This window comes from Hermetia illucens, chromosome 3, assembly GCF_905115235.1.
Source record: "Hermetia illucens chromosome 3, iHerIll2.2.curated.20191125, whole genome shotgun sequence".
In the NCBI taxonomy this organism is placed as follows: Eukaryota; Metazoa; Arthropoda; class Insecta; order Diptera; family Stratiomyidae; genus Hermetia; species Hermetia illucens.
Window position 1 is genome coordinate 108,762,864 of NC_051851.1, and position 9,870 is coordinate 108,772,733.

The window sequence follows — 9,870 nt, forward strand, 5'->3', positions numbered from 1 at the left end:
AAACTTGTCGCAATTGGAACATCCATGTTCATGCTTGCTAAAAGTTTCTTTTCTGATGTTGATGCGAAGTCCTTTTTCTTCTCTGATAAGTATCGATCCCCGTGAAATACTCGTTTTTTAGTGCGAGCATGACGTTGAATGTTAAAGCGATCTCCCTTCGTACGATCCATTTAAAAAAATCACTGAACACGCAAACAGCACAATACTTACAACAAAATATAACTGAGTATAGCTTGAAAGCCTTTCAGCGTTCACTCTATACTGGATTATCCTTTTCATTCCAAACAGCAAATAAGTTTAGACAATTGATTGGTTTTCCATCTTTTTATATTTATACCTGTGTTTGAATTTATAAGGCTCAGGTAAAAAACTAACAGGTAAAAAAAGATTCGATGCTCTTTCTCATCGAGTACTCTAGCCGCGGCTGCAAACTCCTTACCTGCTTAACACTGTAATTTCTGAACGACTCAGAATATCGGAAAATCCCTTTGCCCACATATTCTCCAATATATATAGAGACAATTCATACAAAAAAATGGATTTCTCCAACCCGACACACAGGATGACCCCCTTAAAGACTTCGGTTCGCCCCCCGAAAACGGCTTCGCATTAATTAAGTGCAGGTAAAATATTAACAACATGTAACTGTTGTCGTATATCAACATACTTTTTCAAAAATTCTTTCAATTTCAATCCTAAGTATACATCAGATTGTAGCCAAAACGCTTTATTAAATCAATTCTTCTCTTTGTACTTTCATATCGCCGTGACAAAATATCAAATTTTCTAGTTATACTTGAAAGTGCTTCTCATATTTTAAAACATCCTTCAAATTCATTGGTGGAAGTGGAACTTGTATCGTGATTTGACTCAGCTGCGAATAAGTACCTGAGTCAAATCAGGGTAATAATCTCGGGCGAGCGCAATAGTCAGTGGTCGAAAGATAGTATAGGTCCCAGGGCGAAACGTGGATTGGTACCCACGATGGAGCATAAAATCTGGAAAACTCTATCTTTACCACCGCATGGTGATCACTTGGAGTTCTTTCTTAATGAAAAATTGCAGATGGAGAAGAATGAAAGCGAGTCTCCCGCGCCTAAAAACCGGACAAATTATACCACCTGGTCCTCCAGGTTGGGAGTTGGGTAGGGTTGACAACCCTACATGGAAAACTCAAGTTACGAAGCTACAGAAGGAGCCTCGGACAGAATGGAATTTAAAACGACGAATCCGGCAATGACAACGGAATAAAGATTTGCGCATTTTCTCATAGAAGGTGCGTTCCCTGTACAGACCGAATGTTGGTGAGCAGCGAAAGACTATGCATTCTGCGTTAGCGAGGCAAATTTAAAAATATAAGCCTCATAAACATTCACGCCCCTATAGAGGAAACTGCAGAGTCAGAGACCCTCGAAGCCTGTCCAAAGTATCATATCAAAATCATACTTGTAGATTTCAACAGTCAAATATTCTGGCAACGGCTCCCATAACTTACACAGGGATACCAATGATAACGGACTGTGGATTATTCAGTTACCAATATCGCACGAAATGGTTGTTGGAAGTACCTGGTTTACGCGGAAAGCGGTCAACAAACATACGTGGGCCTCTCCAGACGGGACCACTTTCAACCAAATTGACCACGTGTTGATCGAACGCCGCCACCTCTCAGCCTTGATGAATGTTAGAACATATAGGGGGGCCAACATAGGCTCGGATCACTATCTCGTTGGCATGGTGCTCCGAGCTCGAATAACAATATCACCTAGAATCCCCTCTGACAATCAGGTGAGAGTGAACACTGAAGCACTCCACAACACAACCCTCCGCGACACCTATAAGAGGGAAATGAATGCCGCAATAACTGCAGTCAACAGAGGACCTGGAAATGAAGCATCAACAAATAATCTTCACAATCACCTGAAGAACGTTATCATGGATACGGCCACAAACATACTTGGCGCCAGTCGCAAAGGGAGTCGGAACGGCTGATTTGACGGTGAATGTAAGTTAGCAACGGAACGGAAGAATGCTGCATACCGAGTAATATTGCATTCTCAAAGAACTCGGGCACGCGCAGACACTTATCGCGAGCTCCGGGGAACGGAGAAGCGAGCACTGCAGTGCACAGACGGAAAAAGGAAGCCAGGGAGAACCAGCAGGTCCGTGAACTCGAAAAGTACAGGGAGCAATCGCACCAGGCGTACAAGTTTTATTAACAAGTCGGCACGATGAAGTCTTACACACCTCGATGCTCATCCTGAGACAATCTGATGTCCGACAAAATGGGCCGAGTAATGTTGCATTCTCAAAGAACGCGGGCACGCGCAGAGACTTATCGCGAACTCCGTCGAGTAGAGAAGCGACTTCACAGACGGAAAAGGGAACCCTGAGAGAACCAACAAGTCTGTGAGCTAGAAAAGTACAGGGTGCAACCGCACCAGGCGCGGAAGTTTTACCAACAAGTCAGCAAGATGAAGCCTTATACACCTCGATGCTCATCCTGCCGAGACAAAGAGGGAAATCTGATTTCCGACAGAATGGGCATATTAGAGCGATGGGTTGAGTACTTTGATGAGCTACTGAAAGAATGATCTCGAGCAACTTGTTCAAAAATGGAATGATCGCCTCATGCAACACGGTCTCAGATTGAATTTAAACAAAACTGAATTTTTGACGACCGATCCCCATGAAACAGGCGCAATCACTGTCAGTGACAGTGATCTGCCCAGAACTGAGCGATTTAAATACCTCGGGTCAACGCTATCAGCCAATGGAGAACTGCGTTATGAAATTGCTTCATCCATTAACGCAACCTGGATGAAGTGGCGTTCCACAACTGGTGTTCTTTGTGATCGACGTATCAACGAATGTCTCAAATCTCAAATTTATCGCAATGTCGTCTGTCCAGTAGCTCTCTATGGTTCTGAGTGTTGGCCGACCATAAAAGATAATGAACGGCGTTTTGCGGTAATGGAGACGAAGATGCTACATTGGACTAGTAGCGTGACACGTTTAGATCACATCCGAAATGAGGATATCCGCGATCGTTATGGAGTTGCACCGATCGTGGAAAAGTTGTGGGAGAGCCGCCTTCGATGGTATCGTCACGCAATTCGTGCAAACGAGAATTCACTTGCCAAGATTGGTCTGAACATCGAAGTCGATGGTAAACGACCAAAAGGCAGACCCAAACAACGGTGGCCTGATACTCTGGATGGGGATTTGAAAGCCTCGAGATTGCATCCAGATCAGGCATTCAATAGAGCCAAATGGCGAAGCCGATCACGACGAGCCGACCCCGCTTGTGAACGGGACAAAGGCTGAAGAAAAAGAAGAAAGATGAAGAAGTAGGTTACGGAATCGTCCATCCTCATGTAGGGGGTCAAAAATTCTTCGGAGAATTCTTCTCTCGAACGCGGCCAAGAGTTCGCAATTTTTCTTGCTAAGAACCCAAGTTTCCGAGGAATACATGAGGACTGGCAAGATCATAGTCATGTACAGTAAGAGCTTTGACCCTATGGTGAGACGTTTCGAGCGGAACAGTCTTTGTGAGCTGAAATAGGCTCTGTTGGCTGACAACAACCGTGCGCGGATTTCATCATCGTAGTTGTTATCGGTTGTGATTTTCGACCCTAGATAGGAGAAATTGTCAACGGTCTCAAGGTTGAATTCTCCTATCCTTGTTCTTCTTCGTATTTGACCAGTGCGGTTTGATGATGTTGGTTGAATCGTCTTCGGTGCTGACGTTGCCACCATATACTTTGTCTTGCCTTCATTGATGTGCAGCCCAAGATCTCGCGCCGATTGCCGCCTGCTCGATCTGGATGAAGGCAGTTTGTACGTCTCGGGTGGTTCTTCCCATGATGTCGATATCGTCAACATAGACCAGTAGTTGGGTGGACTTGAAGAGGATCGTACCTCTTGCATTTACCTTAGCATCACGGATCATTTTCTCGAGGGCCAGGTTAAAGAAGACGCATGATAGGGCATCCCCTTGTCGTAGACCGTTGTTGATGTCGAATGGTCTTGAGAGTGATTCTGCTGCTTTTATCTGGCCTCGCATATTGGTCAGGGTCAGCCTAGTCAGTCTTATTAATTTCGTCGGGATGCCGAATCCTCTCATCGCCGTGTACAGTTTTACCCTGACTATGCTATCATAGGCGGCTTTAAAGTCGATGAACAGATGGTGCAACTGTTGTCCATACTCCAACAGCTTTTCCATCGCTTGCAGCAGACAGAAAATCTGATCTGCTGCTGATTTGCCTGGAGTGAAGCCTCTTTGGTATGGGCCAAAGATGTTCTGGGCGTATGGGGCTATCCGGCCTAGCAAGATAGTGGAGAATATCTTATAGATGGTACTCAGCAACGTGATACCTCTATAATTGCTGCACTGTGTGATATCTCCCTTTTCATGTATGAGACAGATAATGCCTCGTTGCCAATCGTCAGGCATTGATTCGCTGTCCCATACCTTGAGCACAAGTTGATGAACCACTTGGTGTAACTGGTCGCCTCCATATTTAACCAATTCGGCTGTAATTCCATCGGCTCCTGGCGACTTATGATTTTTTAGCCGATGAATTGCACGGACTGTTTCTCCTAAACTTGGTAGTGGCAGTATTTGTCCGTCGTCTTCAGTTGGCGGGACCTCCAACTCGCCGATGTTCTGGTTGTTCAGTAGCTCATCAAAGTACTCAACCCATCGCTCTAATATGCCCATTCTGTCGGAAATCAGGTTTCCCTCTTTGTCTCGGCAGGATGAGCATCGAGGTGTATAAGGCTTCATCCTGCTGACTTGTTGGTAAAACTTCCGCGGCTGGTGCGGTTGCTCCCTGTACTTTTCTAGTTCAAAGACTTGTTGGTTCTCCCAGGCTTCCTTTTTCCGTCTGTGAAGTCGCTTCTCCGCTCAATGGAGTTCGTGATAAGTCTCTGCGCGTGCCCGCGTTCTTTGAGAATGCAACATTACTCAGTATGCGGCATTCTTCCGTTCCGTTGCTTTCTTACATTCAACATACATACGTCAAACCAGCCGTTCCAACTCCTTTTGCAGGTGGGGCAAGTATGCTTGTGGCCGTATCCATGATAACGTTCTTCAGGTGATTGTGAAGATCATTTGTTGATGCTTCATCTCCAGGTCCTCTGTTGACCGCAGTTATTGCAGTATCCATTTCCCTCTTATAGGTGTCGCGGAGGGTTGTGTTGTGGAGTGCTTCAGTGTTCACTCTCACCTGATTGTCAGAGGGGATTCTAGGTGATATTGTTATTCGAGCTCGGAGCACCATGCCAACGAGATAGTGATCCGAGCCTATGTTGGCCCCCCTATATGTTCTAACATTCATCAAGGCTGAGAGGTGGCGGCGTTCGATCAACACGTGGTCAATTTGGTTGAAAGTGGTCCCGTCTGGAGAGGCCCACGTATGTTTGTTGACCGCTTTCCGCGTAAACCAGGTACTTCCAACAACCATTTCGTGCGATATTGGTAACTGAATAATCCACAGTCCGTTATCATTGGTATCCCTGTGTAAGTTATGGGAGCCGTTGCCAGAATATTTGACTGTTGAAATCTACAAGTATGATTTTGATATGATACTTTGGACAGGCTTCGAGGGTCTCTGACTCTGCAGTTTCCTCTATAGGGGCGTGAATGTTTATGAGGCTTATATTTTTAAATTTGCCTCGCTAACGCAGAATGCATAGTCTTTCGCTGCTCACCAACATTCGGTCTGTACAGGGAACGCACCTTCTATGAGAAAATGCGCAAATCTTTATTCCGTTGTCATTGCCGGATTCGTCGTTTTAAATTCCATTCTGTCCGAGGCTCCTTCTGTAGCTTCGTAACTTGAGTTTTCCATGTAGGGTTGTCAACCCTACCCAACTCCCAACCTGGAGGACCAGGTGTTATAATTTGTCCGGTTTTTAGGCGCGGGAGACTCGCTTTCATTCTTCTCCATCTGCAATTTTTCATTAAGAAAGAACTCCAAGTGATCACCATGCGGTGGTAAAGATAGAGTTTTCCAGATTTTATGCTCCATCGTGGGTACCAATCCACGTTTCGCCCTGGGACCTATACTATCTTTCGACCACTGACTATTGCGCTCGCCTGAGATTATTACCCTGATTTGACTCAGGTACTTATTCGCAGCTGAGTCAAATCACGATATAAGTTCCACTTCCACCAATGAATTTGAAGGATGTTTTAAAATATGAGAAGCACTTTCAAGTATAACTAGAAAATTTGATATTTTGTCACGGCGATATGAAAGTACAAAGAGAAGAATTGATTTAATAAAGCGTTTTGGCTACAATCTGATGTATACTTAGGATTGAAATTGAAAGAATTTTTGAAAAAGTATGTTGATATACGACAACAGTTACATGTTGTTAATATTTTACCTGCACTTAATTAATGCGAAGCCGTTTTCGGGGGGCGAACCGAAGTCTTTAAGGGGGTCATCCTGTGTGTCGGGTTGGAGAAATCCATTTTTTTGTATGAATTGTCTCTATATATATTGGAGAATATGTGGGCAAAGGGATTTTCCGATATTCTGAGTCGTTCAGAAATTACAGTGTTAAGCAGGTAAGGAGTTTGCAGCCGCGGCTAGAGTACTCGATGAGAAAGAGCATCGAATCTTTTTTTACCTGTTAGTTTTTTACCTGAGCCTTATAAATTCAAACACAGGTATAAATATAAAAAGATGGAAAACCAATCAATTGTCTAAACTTATTTGCTGTTTGGAATGAAAAGGATAATCCAGTATAGAGTGAACGCTGAAAGGCTTTCAAGCTATACTCAGTTATATTTTGTTGTAAGTATTGTGCTGTTTGCGTGTTCAGTGATTTTTTTAAATGGATCGTACGAAGGGAGATCGCTTTAACATTCAACGTCATGCTCGCACTAAAAAACGAGTATTTCACGGGGATCGATACTTATCAGAGAAGAAAAAGGACTTCGCATCAACATCAGAAAAGAAACTTTTAGCAAGCATGAACATGGATGTTCCAATTGCGACAAGTTTCGTAAATTGGATTTCGCTGGAGTTTTCTCCGGTATTTCTGCAAATAATAAAATATACGTAGTAGTAAAAAAGGAATGCGTAGGACACGTCGAGAAAAAAATGGGAACGCGGCTTAGAAGCTTAGAAATGCAAAGAAGAATCACAAAGGCATTGGTGGAAAACTTACTGAAAGGTTATTAACGACCTCACTACATTTTTTTGGCTACAGACGATATCAAAATTGTCCAGCAGGCTTGGATAGTTGCTAAAGGAGAACTGGATACTTCCCACCACGAGAAGGCACTTTTGACTGAAGAAGTTCAAACAGTCATCAAACCAGTCTACGAAGATTTGTCACGAGATGATCTCTTGAACAGATCTTTAGGAGCAGAGACCCAGAATAACAATAATAATAATAATAATAATAATAATCGTTGGCACAACAATCCATATTGGATCAGGGCCTTGAAGTGTGTTAGAGCACTTCATTCAAGACCGTAACGGTACACTACAGTAGTATTATGGTATTTCTGCAAATAATAAAATATACGTAGTAGTAAAAAAGGAATGCGTAGGACACGTCGAGAAAAAATGGGAACGCGGCTTAGAAGCTTAGAAATGCAAAGAAGAATCACAAAGGCATTGGTGGAAAACTTACTGAAAGGTTATTAACGACCTCACTACATTTTTTTGGCTAGCTATTCGTCGACACGCAAATTCTATAGAAGGAATGAAGCAAAAAATTTGGGCAACTTTTTTTCATAAATGTTCTACAGACGATATCAAAATTGTCCAGCAGGCTTGGATAGTTGCTAAAGGAGAACTGGATACTTTCCACCACGAGAAGGCACTTTTGACAGAAGAAGTTCAAACAGTCATCAAACCAGTCTACGAAGATTTGTCACGAGATGATCTCTTGAACAGATCTTTAGGAGCAGAGACCCAGAATAACAATGAGTCGTTAACTGCATTGATCTGGACTTTCGCTCCTAAACACCTTCATTCTGGGCTGGGGCCAAGGTCGTAGAAATAGCCACTTTTCTGGCTGTAATTATTTTCAATGAAGGATTCAATGACATTCTCAAAATCCTAGTGACAATGGGATGTCAAGTTGGTCACATATGTCAGGTTTATGCCGACCGCCGAAATGAAGCGCGAATTTGGCGGTCCGAACGACGATCGACTGACCTCGCTAAAAGAGCCAGAATTGAAACCAGAGAGCAACAATCGGCCTGCCACCATAGCTCAAAATCTATCCAACCAAATTCTTTGAAATTTTCACGACCTCTTTAATACATATTTCTACGGTCCGCAAACTAGGATAATTGCAATTGGACGGGTTGTTTTTCTTTGATTCATAAAAAAAGCCGTGAAAAAACATCAAAATCCAAAAAATTAAGTTTAAAAGCCCACCAAAAATTTACCTTTTAATATATTCGAATTATCCTAGTTTGCAGACCGTAGAATATTGTCCACATTAAAATGCCGTTTAGTTTTTTTTTCTCAGATGAACACAGCGCCCTCCAGCGTGGCAGCAGGAAAACAACTTTTTTTGGAGATGGGTGCATAAATTGATACGTATTCCGAAAACTAGCTAAGATATCAAACTGAATACTAGAGATATCGATAAACAATATTATCCAGTCCTTCAAAATCATTTTTCAAAAAAGGCAAAAAAAAACGGCCTTCACACGGGATGGCCCCCTTAAGTGATACCATAAAGTTATTAATGATGAATTGATTTAGACTTCACATCAATATATAAATAAATCTATGTATCCATATTTAAATAAATACTCGTATGTCCCGTATCCTATCGGTCATCCTGAAATTTTCCGTTTTAATAATATCCCCCAAGTCGAGGAAATTATCTCAATGCCTCCTGACCTCTTTGTTCCTTTCAGAATCAATCTCAAATAATATTTTAACTTATGCAGGGTCTGTGCTGAAAGAAACATAATTTTTGGTCGTGAACACAGGTAAGAAAATCGGTACATGGGTTATACCCAGTACATGGGATATACCCGAGGTTTCACTTATCTTTAGAAAAAGTTATAATTTAATATGACTTCACACAGTATGATCCTGCTACAAAAATTGGAGGACTATTCGTTGATTACGTCAACACGATTCTGAAAATTTGTCAGGAAGCTGGTCGTTGGGGGACAAATATGACTCAGAAGTCTATCTAATCAATCAAAGGAAGACATTCTTCTCGATAGAAATTAAATCCAAAAGATTCCGGGTAGGCGAAATACTGCTAAAATTTGTTTAAACTCTTTCTGGGAGAAGTTTGCACAGAGAGAAGATCGATCAGACCAAAGTCTTCAATAATTTCGAGGACTTTAGCGACTTTCTACAGTTCCCCGGCATAGAGATATGTTTTTAATGCCCATTAATGAAGAGGAAAAGTCAGTTTTCGCTCGCGATGACCCATGCTCCTTGGTGATTCATTAGTTCAAAAACATTAAAACGAAATGTCAAACCAGGAACTAATTCTTTTCGATACCCAAAAGGACAAGATTGTTGAGATAGTCGTAACATTAAATTGCATTTCATTACATGACATCCAAAAAAGATACAAATGCATTTCCTAAATAATTCTTCTTTTTCTTCAGACTCTGTCCCGTTAACAAGCGGGGTCGGCTTCTCGTGATCGGTTTCGCCATTTGCCTCTATCAAATGCCTGATCTGGATGCAATCGCGCAATGGAATCCCCATCCAGCGTATCAAGTCACCATTGTTTCGGTCAGCCGAAGACGCCTCCCTCGCAATTTATCCACGATCGGTGCAACCTGATATTGATCACGGATATCTTCATTTCGGATGTGATCAAAACGTGTCACGCCACTAGTCCAACACAACATCGTTG